We start from the raw sequence: 14,192 nt of genomic DNA on the forward strand, positions 1-14,192 counted from the left end.
TAACAAATGCAAGAAGTGATTTTGAATTAACTACAAGGAGATCCAACCAGTCCATTCTAAAGGAGATCAGTCCTGGGTGTTCTTTGGAAGGAATGATGCTAAAGCTGAAATTCCAGTACTTTGGCCACCTCATGTGAAGAGTTGACTCATTGGAAAAGACTCTGATGCTGGGAGGGATTGGGGGCAGGAGGAGAAGGGGAGGACAGAGGATGAGATGGCTGGATGGCATCACCGACTTGATGGACATGAGTTTGAGTGAACTTCGGGAGTTGGTGATGGACAGGGAGGCCTGTCATGCTGTGATTCATGGGGTCGCAAAGAGTTGGACATGACTGAGCGACTGAACTGAACTGAACTGAACAAAGTTGAAGTGAGGGTATGGAATGTGGTGCTGTTGACTCCTGAGTGACAGTTTGGGCAGCAGTGTTGATAAACATGTCATGACTTTGCTCCCTGAGACAGGGTGTGGCCTGTAAACTTTTGTAGAAGGAATTGACTGTTACATGCTTGTATTATTATAATGCAGGCTTCCCTTATAGCTCAGTTGGTAAAGAGTCTGCCTGCAATGCAAGAGACCCAGGTTCAATTCCTAGGTCAGGAAGATCTCCTGGAGAAGGAAAGGGCAACCTACTCCAGTATTCTTGCCTGGAGAATCCCATGGACAGATGAGCCTGGAAGGCTACACAGTCCATGGGGTCCCAAGAGTCGGACATGACTTATTGACTAAACCATAGAGTCGGGCATGACTGAGCAACTAAGACTATCATAATGCAATTTGTGTTACTATTTTGGGGGAATCGAGGATGGTTTGCTGGACAACATGAGCATATAAATCCTGCCTGGTGTGTGTGTGCATGTGTGCTAAATCACTCCAGTCATGTCTAATTCACTGCAACCCTATGAACTGTAGCCCACCAGGCTCCTCTGTCCATGGAATTTCCAGGAAGTTGGTTGCCATGCCCTCCTCAGGGGATCTTCCCAACCCAGGGATTGAACTCAGGTCTCCACTGCAGGTGAATTCCTTACCCTCTGAGCCACCTGGGAAGCCCACCTGGTGTCCACCTGGTAGGCTACAGTCCATGGGGTCCCGAAGAGTCAGTCACAACTGAGTGACTTCACTTTCATTTTTCACTTTCATGCATTGGAGAAGGAAATGGCAACCCACTCGTGTTCTTGCCTGGACAATCCCAGGGACGGTGGGGCCTGGTGGGCTGCCATCTATGGGGTTGCACAGAGTAGGACATGACTGAAGTGACTTAGCAGTAGCAGCAGCAACATGTGACCCTGGTTATTCTGGGCCAGAATAACCAGAAAACAATTTCTGAGTACCTTTGTATAAAGATATATCTGCAGATATCCTTTACATAAAGAAGATATCTGCAGAACATCCTGATGACCCATAAAACATTATCTCTGGGTGCCTGTGAAAGTGTTTCTAGAAGAGATTTAGCATTTGACCTGGTAGATGGGATAAAGACCATACTCCCATGTGAGTTTGAATTGGAGCAGTACACTGTGGTCCTTCTGGGCTTGACCCCAGCCAATCACCCCCTCTCAATGTGCTCCACCTGCCTTTTGTCTGCGAAGAAACTGTAGCCAAAGAATAATTTTAATTACAGAAGTGAAAAAGTACATGAAGGAAAGCAGTCAAAGGAAACCAAATATTAAAATTTAGTCCATAAGCAAAGTCAAGAACTTTTAGTTTCTTCTCAAGGGCTATAGATGATATCCTGAGCCATATCCTGTGAGCTGTCTTATAGATACTGAAACCCCTTTCAGGTGGCAGAAGTTAACTACATGATAATAAGACTGTACTTATAAGCTGCCACAATTCTAAGAACTGGCCTCAAGGAAATGGGAACAAACAGACCCTGGAACTGAGGACTAGCTGTACTTAAGACAATCAAGATGATATGGGACAGACCACCGATGACCAATTTCAAGATGACTGTCAGAGCTGACTGTGTTGTTTCTGTCTATAATCCCCTCCTGTCTATAAAAGCTCTTGCCCCCTGATTGTCATTGGCGGGGCGGGAGGGGGGGGCAGTGTCAGGCTGTGGACAGGTGTCCCTGGCATCCAAAATAAAGCAAACTTTCCTTTACACCAAACTCACATTTTTATCACCTTTTGATCAGTGAGCTTTCAGACCCCACTTTTGGTTACAAACTGGCATCATCCACTCCTTTGGGGGCTTGAAAAAAATCAGAAAAGCAGGCAGGTGACTTTGGTCTCCAAGCTGGGACAACCAGTGTTCCCAATTCTCAGACTTTTGGACTCAAACTGGATTATACCCCCAGCTTTCCCGGTTCCCTGTTGGTTGTGATTCTCCGGAGAATCTGAGTCATACATGAGTAACCAGGAGCGAGTATCCCTGGTGCATGGAATAAAAGCTGTGCCATTTTTCTGCTGTGGTCTCCTGGACCTGATAGAGGCTCACAATCTCCTCTGAGAAATGGAAATAACATCTGGACCACATGACCTCATGAACTACTCTGAAGAATGTATTTAAAAGTGTTTAGCCTCAAGTTTAGTGCTGTTGGCGGTTACTGTTCTTTGGCTAAATTAATCTCAAGTGCAATTACAACCTAAATCTCAGTATAGTCAGTACTTTTATGTGTCTACAACTGATTGACAGGCACAATATTTGTTACAACATTCAGATATCCTAAGGACAAAAGAAATTGGACAGAGATTTACATTTGAGATACATGTTGGCTCGTGTTCTTGTCAGCTGCAAACTTTTTGAGCTGAACTGGAGGGGCAATCAAGTCTGATGGTACGAGATACTCCTCCTGAGGGAATCAGTGTTGCTGATTGTGGTTCAGGCTTGTTCATCATCAGATAAGTGGTGCTTCAAGGAGCTGGAGAGAGCCAGGGTGCAGAGTGGGGCCACGAAGAACCCTTGATGAAGAGCTGTAAGTACTCTCTGATTTGCATTCAAAGAAGCAAGAATTTACTGCCCAGGCATCTTGATTTTGCCATAGCTGCTTTCCTCTTATTTCCAAGTTATTGTTAAATATGTATTAAGCTCCTACAGTGCATGGCACTAAGCAAATAAAGGAAAATCCTGTTGTAGGGCAGCTTTTACTACCAGGCCCTTTTTTTTCTTTTAAACCAAAGTTTAGGATCACCCACCAATAGAAAGAATACTAAAATATGTAGCTACTGGATGCTTGGGGCTGGTGCACTGGGACGACTCAGAGGGATGGTATGGGGAGGGAGGAGAGAGGAGGGTTCAGGATGGGGAACACATGTATACCTGTGGCGGATTCATTTTGATATTTGGCAAAACCAATACAATATTGTAAAGTTTAAAAATAAAATAAAAATTAAAAAAAAATAAATAAAATAAAATAGGTAGCTAATAGGATACTTCTGGACCTTTCTTTGCTATTCTGCATATAAAAACAAGTTATATTTAATAACTAAAATTATCAGTATATTTGTGGCTAATCAATACAGTCAGGATGTGGGACAGACTGGAAAGCAGAGGATTAAACAGTCCCCGTAACCCACGTTCTGTTAGTTCTGAGAGACTGAATAAAGAAGTAGACAATGGCCAGGCCACAGACAAAAACATAACATTGACCCACAACCTGCAGCAACCTGCCTAGGAAAACCAACCCCTTATCACCAGTAAGCCATGCAGGAAGACCACGCCTGCTCTAAGTCACACTTGAAGGAAGCCAGATTTCTAGCTCTAGTGATAGGCCATAAAGCTAAACAACGACTTCTATAACAATTAGCCCCAAATGGCCAGGACATGATAAATAATTGACAGCTTTCCTAATTTTTAGTGCCATGTTCAACTCAGGACTATCCAGAGAAAGCCAGATACGTACCCTACCAATCATAGATCACATAGATCACATGCTTATCCCACCTATAGCTAACCAATCACAGAACATGTATACTTATTTCACCTACAGCTTCTCTGTGCAGACAGCCTCCAATACAGGCACATGTGAAGTCTTCCATTTTTTTTCTATCCCTACTCCTTTGCCTGCCTTGAGTTTCTACCAAAACACAGGTGATGATGGCTGATACTCTTTTAATGGTAAGTTCAGAATAGCCTTATTTGATTGGTCTTCATGTATTTCCATTAGTTCTAAGGACAAGAGGGCTGAGTTTGGAAGGCTCATTAGCAAATCCGTCCCCTCACCCCCCATCTGCCCCTGGGGAGAACTCAGTGACTGCCAAGGCTGGCCAGTGGTATCTGGGTTCTAAGTGGACTGCCCATTGTGTTTGTGTGCAAGTGGGTGAACATAGAGACCTGAGTGTGTGCGGGCAACCAAACTTCACATCTTAGCAATGAACCAGAGGAACTGGATATAGAAATGGCAAAAACAAAATAGTACAGCTCCTCCAGGATTCTGAGAGGATTACGTTGGAAAGTCAATAGCTTGCAAAGAACCACAAAATACAAACTGAGCAGTACTTTCAAGTGTTCAATGCAGTGCTGTGAAATCTCAAAACACTACTGACTAGAGCAATTTTATGACAATATTTTTCTAACTTTTAAACTGTTTTTGACATAGCCTTGAAATTCATTTAAAAGGATTTCCCCCTACCTTAAACACATCAAAGCAGGGAAGCAGGCAGATGGATAACTCAGTCCTATGAAAGTCAGTTTGGAAAAGGTAAACTCGCAAAGTGAAAGTGCCTCATCAGAAGAAATAAAACACAATAGAAGCTACTAACAACAGAGCGTTTTCACTCAATTTCACTTACCAAAACTAATTGTAAACAGGACACAATTGTGACAGAATTTAAACTGTAGAATGGATCTTGCTTACCTAATTTTCAGTACTAATTGAGCTGTGCTTCTTCACTCACTTGATTGTTTCATATTTGTACATTATTAGCTACAAAGGTCATCACTGCAATGCAGGGAGCCCCACTGGGGTTTTAGAAATCTGGAGGCTCCCACTTACTGCCTTAGGTTGGTGGTTCTTAACCGTGACGATTCATTATAGCCAGCCCACCTCAGACCAATTAAATCATAACCTCTCAGTACATTTTTAAAAAGAGCTCCCCTGGTGATTCTAATGTGAACAGAGTGTTGAAAAAACACTCTCCTTGAAGAGGCAAGATTTCCTTGACAGTAAATGTCACCTTGAATTGCATTCAGTTTGTTTGAGCGTTGTCAAAATTTAATAAAAGGATTTTACCTTGTTGCTTTAAAGTGATAGTATCATAGATGTTACAAACTGGACTCTCTGGACCCTTACCTGGCTTGTCAATACTCTGTGTCCCAGGACCCAAGAGCAGTGGTGGTGGGGGTGACCTGACTTGAAATAATAGGATGTGGAAGGCAGATTTATGAATTACTTCTCTGTTGCATCAATTTTCAATACGAGAATGATCAGATACATAGTATAGGAGGCAAAGAGTTGAAGAGTGATCATATGCCAAGTTGGTTGTATGAATGGCCGGTGATGACACAGTATCCCACACTGACTCATCTTCTTTTACCATTGCCAGTGACCTCACCCAAAGGACATGGGACCTGCAGATTTGGTGGTGCCTTTGCACTGAAGAATTTAGAGAAAGCCTCAGGAAACTGATTTAGAGACCTGGGATCTGCAGTTACTATGCCTCCTAATCTCAGACTTGGAAGCAGAGATATCACTAAGTGACTCTTTATGAGGGACTTAGTTTTCTAGAATTTATGAGATCAAAAATGAAGTTCCTTCAGGACAGAGTGAATCATAACAGTGTGAGTAGACTGTCAAAAATCTTTATTTTTTTTAATTTAAATTTATTTATTTTAATTGGAGGCTAATTACTTTACAATATTGTACTGGTTTTGCCAAACATCAACATGAATCCGCCACAGGTGTACATGTGTTCCCCATCCTGAACACCCCTCCCACCTCCCTCCCCGTACCATCCCTCCAGGTCATCCCCGTGCACCAGCCCCAAGCATCTTGTATCCTGCATCGAACCTGGACTGGTGATTCGTTTCTTATATAATATTATACACGTTTCAATGCCATTCTCCCAAATCATCCCACCGTCTCCCTCTTTCACAGAGTCCAAAAGACTGTTCTATACACCTGTGTCTCTTTTGCTGTCTTGCATACAGGGTTATCGTTACCATCTTTCCAAATTCCATATATATGCGTTAGTATGCTGTATTGGTGTTTTTCTTTCTGGCTTACTTCACTCTGTATAATAGGCTCCAGTTTGATCCACCTCGTTAGAACTGATTCAAACGTATTCTTTTTAATGGCTGAGTAATACTCCATTGTGTATATGTACCACATCTTTCTTATCCATTCGTCTGCTGATGGACATGTAGGTTGCTTCCATGTCCTGCTATTATAAACAGTGCTGCAATGAACATTTGGGTACATGTGTCTCTTTCAATTCTGGTTTCCTCGGTATGTATGCCCAGCAGTGGGATTGCTGGGTCATAAGGCAGTTCTGTTTCCAGTATTTTAAGGAATCTCCACACTGTTCTCCATAGTGGCTGTACTAGTTTGCATTCCCACCAACAGTGTAAGAGGGTTCCCTTTTCTCCACACCCTTTCTGGCATTTATTGCTTGTAGACTTTTGGATTGCAGCCATTCTGACTGGTGTGAAATGGTACCTCATTGTGGTTTTGATTTGCATTTCTCTGATAATGAGAGATGTTGAGCATCTTTTTATGTCTTTGTTAGCCATCTGTATGTCTTCTTTAGAGAAATGTCTATTTAGTTCTTTGGCCCATTTTTTGATTGGGTCGTTTATTTTTCTGGAATTGAGCTGTAGGAGTTGCTTGTATATTTTTGAGATTAGTTGTTTGTCAGTTGCTTCATTTGCTATTATTTTCTCCCATTCTGAAGGCTGTCTTTTCACCTTGCTTATAATTTCCTTTGTTGTGCAGAAGCTTTTAAGTTTAATTAGGTCCCATTTGCTTATTTTTGCTTTTATTTCCAATATTCTCGGAGGGGGGTCATAGAGGATCCTGCTGTGATTTATGTTGGAGAGTGTTTTGCCTATGTTCTCCTCTAAGAGTTTTATAGTTTCTGGTCTTACATTTAGATCTTTAATCCATTTTGAGTTTATCTTTGTGTATGGTGTTAGAAAGTGTTCTAGTTTCATTCTTTTACAAGAAATGGTTGACCAATTTTCCCAGCACCACTTGTTAAAGAGATTGTATTTAATCCATTGTATATTCTTGCCTCCTTTGTCAAAGATAAGGTGTCCATATGTGCGTGGATTTATCTCTGGGCTTTCTATTTTGTTCCATTGATCTATATTTCTGTCTTTGTGCCAGTACCATACTGTCTTGATGACTGTGGCTTTGTAGTAGAGACTGAAGTCAGGCAGGTTGATTCCTCCAGTTCCATTCTTCTTTCTCAAGATTGCTTTGGCTATTCGAGGTTTTTTGTATTTCCATACAAATTGTGAAATTATTTGTTCTAGTTCTGTGAAAAATACCGTTGGTAGCTTGATAGGGATTGCACTGAATCTATAGATTGCTTTGGGTAGTATACTCATTTTCACTACACTGATTCTTCCGATCCATGCAAACATTTCATGCAAAGATGCATGCAACATTTCATGCAAAGATCCATACAACATTTCATGCAAAGATGGGCTCGATAAAGGACAGAAATGGTATGAACCTAAGAGAAGCAGAAGATATTAAGAAGTGGCAAGAATACACAGAAGAACTGTACAAAAAAGATTTTTATGACCCAGATAATCATGATGGTGTGATCACTGACCTAGAGCCAGACATCCTGGAATGTGAAGTCAAGTGGGCCTTAGAAAGCATCACTATGAACAAAGCTAGTGGAGGTGATGGAATTCCAGTGGAGCTATTCCAAATCCTGAAAGGTGATGCTGTGAAAGTGCTGCACTCAATATGCCAGCAAATTTGGAAAACTCAGCAGTGGCCACAGGACTGGAAAAGGTCAGTTTTCATTCCAATCCCAAAGAAAGGCAATACCAAAGAATGCTCAAACTACCGCACAATTGCACTCATCTCCCATGCTAGTAAAGTAATGCTCAAAATTCTCCAAGCCAGGCTTCAGCAATATGTGAACCGTGAACTTCCTGATGTTCAAGCTGGTTTTAGAAAAGGCAGAGGAACCAGAGATCAAATTGCCAACATCTTCTGGATCATGGAAAAAGCAAGAGAGTTCCAGAAAAACATCTATTTCTGCTTTATTGATTATGCCAAAGCCTTGACTGTGTGGATCACAATCAACTGTGGAAAATTCTGAAAGAGATGGGAATACCAGACCACCTGACCTGCCTCTTGAGAAATCTGTATGCATGTCAGGAATCAACAGTTAGAACTGGACATGGAACAACAGACTGGTTCCAAATAGGAAAGGAATCCGTCAAGGCTGTATGTTGTCACCCTACTTATTTAACTTATATGCAGAGTACACCATGAGAAACGCTGGACTGGAAGAAACACAAGCTGGAATCAAGATTTTCGGGAGAAATATCAGTAACCTCAGATATGCAGATGACACCACCCTTATGGCAGAAAGTGAAGAGGAGCTACAAAGCCTCTTGATGAAAGTGAAAGTGGAGAGTGAAAAAGTTGACTTACAGCTCAACATTCAGAAAACGAAGATCATGGCATGTGGTCCCATCACTTCATGGGAAATAGATGGGGAAACAGTGGAAACAGTGTCAGACTTTATTTTCTTGGGTTCCAAAATCACTGCAGATGGTGAGTGCAGCCATGAAATTAAAAGACGCTTACTCCTTGGAAGGAAAGTTATGACCAACCTAGATAGCATATTCAAAAGCAGAGACATTACTTTGCCAGCAAAGGTCCATCTAGTCAAGGCTATGGTTTTTCCTGTGGTCATGTATGGATGTGAGAGTTGGACTGTGAAGAAGGCTGAGCGCCGAAGAATTGATGCTTTTAAACTGTGGTGTTGGAGAAGACTCTTGACAGTCCCTTAGACAGCAAGGGGATCCAACCAGTCCATTCTGAAGGAGATCAGCCCTGGGATTTCTTTGGAAGGAATGATGCTAAAGCTGAAACTCCAGTACTTTGGCCACCTCATGCGAAGAGTTGACTCATTGGCAAAGACTCTGATGCTGGGAGGCATTGGGGGCAGGAGGAGAAGGGGATGACAGAGGATGAGATGGCTGGATGGCATCACTGACTCGATGGACGTGAGTCTGAGTGAACTCCAGGAGTTGGTGATGGACAGGGAAGCCTGGCGTGCTGCGATTCATTGTGTTGCAAAGAGTCGGACACGACTGAGCAACTGAACTGAACTGATCTAGGTCTTTAGTTTCTTTAGGTAGATATATTCCTAAGTATTTTATTCTTTTCATTGCAGTGGTGAATGGAATTTTTTCCTTAATTTCTCTTTCTATTTTCTCATTATTAGTGTATCAGATCAGATCAGTCGCTCAGTCCTGTCTGACTCTTTGCAACCCCATGAATCACAGCGCGCCAGGCCTCCCTGTCCATCACCAACTCCCGGAGTTCATTCAGACTCACATCCATTGAGTCGGTGATGCCATCCAGCCATCTCATCCTCTGTTGTCCCCTTCTCCTCTTGCCCCCAATCCCTCCCAGCATCAGAGTCTTTTCCAATGAGTCAACTCTTCACATGAGGTGGCCAAAGTACTGGAGTTTCAGCTTTAGCATCATTCCTTCCAAAGAAATCCCAGGGCTGATCTCCTTCAGAATGGACTGGTTGGATCTCCTTGCAGTCTAAGGGACTCTCAAGAGTCCTCTCCAACACCACAGTTCAAAAGCATCAATTCTTCAGCTCTCAGCCTTCTTCACAGTCCAACTCTCACATCCATACATGACCACAGGAAAAAACATAGCCTTAACTAGATGGACCTTTGTTGGCAAAGTAATGTCTCTGCCTATGAATATGCTATCTAGGCTGGTCATAACTTTCCTTCCAAGGAGTAAGTGTCTTTTAATTTCATGGCTGCAGTCACCATCTGTAGTGATTTTGGAGCCCAGAAAAATAAAGTCTGACACTGTTTCCACTGTTTCCCCATCTATTTGCCATGAAGTGATGGGACCGGATGCCATGATCTTTGTTTTCTGAATCTTGAGCTTTAAGCCAACTTTTTCACTCTCCACTTTCACTTTCATCAAGAGGCTTTTTAGTTCCTCTTCACTTTCTGCCATAAGGGTGGTGTCATCTGCATATCTGAGGTTGTTGATATTTCTCCTGGCGATCTTGATTCAGCTTGTGTTTCTTCCAGTACAGCATTTCTTATGATGTACTCTGCATATAAGTTAAATAAACAGGGTGACGATATACAGCCTGGACGAACTCCTTTTCCTATTTGGAACCAGTCTGTTGTTCCATGTCCAGTTCTAACTACTGCCTCCTGACCTGCATACAAATTTCTCAAGAGGTGGGTCAGGTGTTCTGGTATTCCCATCTCTTTCAGAATTTTCCACAGTTTATTGTGATCCACACAGTCAAAGGCTTTGGCATAGTCAATAAAGCAGAAATAGATGTTTTTCTGGAACTCTCTTGCTTTTCCCATGATCCAGTGGATGTTAGCAATTTGATCTCTGGTTCCTCTGCCTTTTCTAATATACCAGCTTGAGCATCAGGAAGTTCACGGTTCACATATTGCTGAAGCCTGGCTTGGAGAATTTTGAGCATTACTTTACTAGCGTGGGAGATGAGTGCAATTGTGCGGTAGTTTGAGCATTCTTTGGTATTGCCTTTCTTTGGGATTGGAATGAAAACTGACCTTTTCCAGTCCTGTGGGGAATGCAAAAACCTTTAATATCCAGACAATTAGGGGAGGAAAGTTAGAGTGCCTGCTCTTTCACTAATCCTCCTCTGTAGCAGCAGAGAGTCTGGTCTTCAAACTCCCATTGCCTGGAACTTTCCTTGAACAGACATGTCTGGTGACAGCATTTGAAGCCTCCTGAGAAGTGAATAATTTAGAAAGGACTCTGCATTCTTGATTTACTTAGCATATATTTTTGTAGAAATGACTGCTTTAGGTTGTCTTTTAGTTTTTTCTACCCCCTTTGATTTTCAGAGCTACTTCCCCTATTAAATTGGTATAGATTTCCTTAGCATTTGAAAAGATATAAAATATTCTCCTTGTCCTTGAACTTCTCATTAGTCTAGGAGAAATGAGTTTCAGGGTAATATGTGCCCTCCTGAACATGGCACTAGTGGTAAGGAACCCACCTGCAATGCAGGAGACACAGGTTTGATTCCTAATTCAGAAAGATCCCTTGGAGAAGGAAATAGCAACCCACTCCAGTATTCTTGCTGGAGAATCCCATGGACAGAGGAGCCTGGCAGGCTACAGTCCATGTGGTTTCAAAGAGTCAGATAGGACTTGACAACTAAACAAGAGCAACAAGACCCTCACTCAAGGTATAGAAGTGCCTCAAAGATAACATTTTGTGTATGATGTCTTTCAGAGCAGGAGAGGTACCCTGGCAGCCCAAATCATGCCTTTATTGCTAACAGTAACTGAGGACTGGTCTTGCAAAAGTACAAATATATTCTATGAGTAAAATCACTTCAGCTTAACTGCTGCTTTATACATTCAGCAGATTTTCAATTACATTTACTAATGGAACAAGGGGCATAAATATGTGAAACCATAAAGAATATTATAGTTAAAGATTTTTAAATTTTTCAAATATTTTTAATAGGTTTTATTTCTTAAGTTAGATTTAACTTCCCAGCAAAATTGAGTGTAAGCTACAAAGGTTTCCTGTATACTCTCTGCACCCCCAACACCCATAGCCTCTTCTATTATCAACATCATCTACCAGAAGGGTGCACTTGTTATAATTGGTGGACCTATGGTGACACACCATTGTCATCCGAAATTCAAAGTTTACATTAGGATTCACTCTTTTTTTAATTAATTTTTATTGGAGTGTATTTGCTTTACATTTTGTTAGTTTCTGCTGCTGCTGCTGCTAAGTCACTTCAGTCATGTCCGGCTCTGTGCAGCCCCATAGATGGCAGCCCACCAGGCTCCCCTGTCCCTGGGATTATCCAGGCAAGAACACTGGAGTGGGTTGCCATTTCCTTCTCCAATGTATGAAAGGGAAAAGGCAAAATGAAAAGTGAAAGTGAAGTCGCTCAGTTGTGTCCAACTCAGTGACCCCATAGACTGCAGCCTACCAAGGCTCCTCCATCCATGGGAGTTTCCAGGCAAGAGTACTGGAGTGGGGTGCCATTGCCTTCTCCATTGTTAGTTTCCACTGTACTGCAAAGTGAATAAGTTATACATACAGATATACATATATCCCTCTTTTTTTGGATTTCCATCTCATTTAGGTTACCACAGAACACTGAGTACAGTTCCCTGTGCCATACAGTAGGTTCTCATTAGTGATCTATTTTATACATAATATCAATGGTGTATGTAAATCCACCTGCCAGTGTAGGAGACACAAGAGACTCGGGTTCAATCCCTGGGTGGAGAAGATCCCCTGCAGTAGGAAATGGCAACCCACTCCAGTATTTTTGCCTGGAGAATTCCAAAGAGAGAGGAGCCTGGGAGGCTACAGTCTAGGAGGTCGCAAACAGCTAGACACAACTGAGTCACCCAGCACACACATGTACGTCAATCCCAGTTTCCCAATTCATCCCACTTCCCTTCCTCCTGGGTATCCATATGTTTGTTCTCTACATCTGTTTCATTGTTTATGCTTTGCAAGTAAGATCATCTATATCATTTTTCTAGATTCAGATTCACTATTTTTTTGGAAAAAAATGTTTTTTAGTTTAATTAATTTATTTACGGCTGTGCTGGGTCTTCATTGCTCTGCAGGGTTTTATTTAGTTGCAGTGAGCGGGGGCTGCTCTTTGGTTGTGGTGCAGACGTCTCATTGCAGTGGCTTCTCTTGTTGTTCAGTGCAGGCCCTAGAGTGCTTTGGCTTCAGTAGTTGTGGCACTCGGGCTTAGTTGCCCATAGCATGTGGGATCCTCCTGGATCAGGGATTGAACCCATGTCTCCTGCATTGGCAGGTGGATTCTTTACCACTGAGCCACCAGGAAAGTCCCAGGTTCACTCTTGATGTCATACATTCTATGGGCTTAGAGAGATGTATAATGACACGTGTCCACCGTTATGGAATCGTACATAATAGTTTCACTGCCCTAAAAGTCCTTTGTGCTCTACCTATTCATTGCTCCCCAACCCCTTAAAGTTAATGAATAAATCCAATAACTCTTCTTACCAAACATTTCCAAAGCTGTGTTAATTTAATCAAAAATATTGTGTAAATGTTTGTCAAGTCCCACGAATGGATCCAGGCACTAGATATATAGCAATAAACAAAGCAGCTCAAGATCCATTCTCTTCAATAAAAATTAATTTAAAAAATCCATTCTCTCCTGAATCTTAGACTTTAGAGAGAGATAAAAAATCAACAAGCATTAGAATAACACAAATTTGAAAAGGAATTCGTGTTGTGAGGAAGACAGAATGGGTAACATACTAGACGTCGATGGGGGCGGGTACAGGGCTCCTCTATAATGGACAGTGGGCAGCTGCCTTTATTGCACCTGAGGGGGGTGCATTTGAGCTGATACCTAACCTTGAGAAAGACAGCCATTCAGAGACTGGGAGGAGAGTGTGGCATAGAGCAGAAACAAATTTTATTTTTCCCCTATAAAGAAATAAACTGGGGCATTTTAGAAATGGAAAGAAGTCCTTTGTGCCAAGGTGTATAGTGAGTTACCTGGAGAAAGGCAGGAGAAGGGGCAGAGAGGCAGATGGGGCCAGACAGTGTGAGGCTTCCCAGGTCACGGGAAAGCACTGAGGTTTCTGCCCAAGTGAAACGAGAAGGCATTGTAGGCTGTGAAAAGGGGGAGTGCGTTTTATGAAAATCACGTGAGCTGCTTTGTGGAGACATTGTGGAGACTTTGTGGAGAGAGGAGTGAGGCAGAGTTGGAAGCTACAAGATGGGTTAGGAGCTATTACAGAGGGCTAGGTGAGGGGTGGCTGTGGCTTGAATGATGGTGATTGCAGTGGACATGGAGGGAAATGAACAAAGAGGTAGAGACAGCAACTTGATGATGGATCAGAAACAGCAGGTGAAGGAACTAAGGCCATCAAAGGTGACCAACCTTGGTATTGACATTCACAGGACAGGAAAGAATAAGAAAGGAACAGACATTTTTTGTTTGTTTTCTTTTGTTGTGTGAGGGTGGTGTGGTGGAATCAATAGTTGTGTTAGACCTGTTCAGGGCTTCC

This window comes from Bubalus bubalis, chromosome 10 (genome assembly GCF_019923935.1).
Source record: "Bubalus bubalis isolate 160015118507 breed Murrah chromosome 10, NDDB_SH_1, whole genome shotgun sequence".
In the NCBI taxonomy this organism is placed as follows: domain Eukaryota; kingdom Metazoa; phylum Chordata; class Mammalia; order Artiodactyla; family Bovidae; genus Bubalus; species Bubalus bubalis.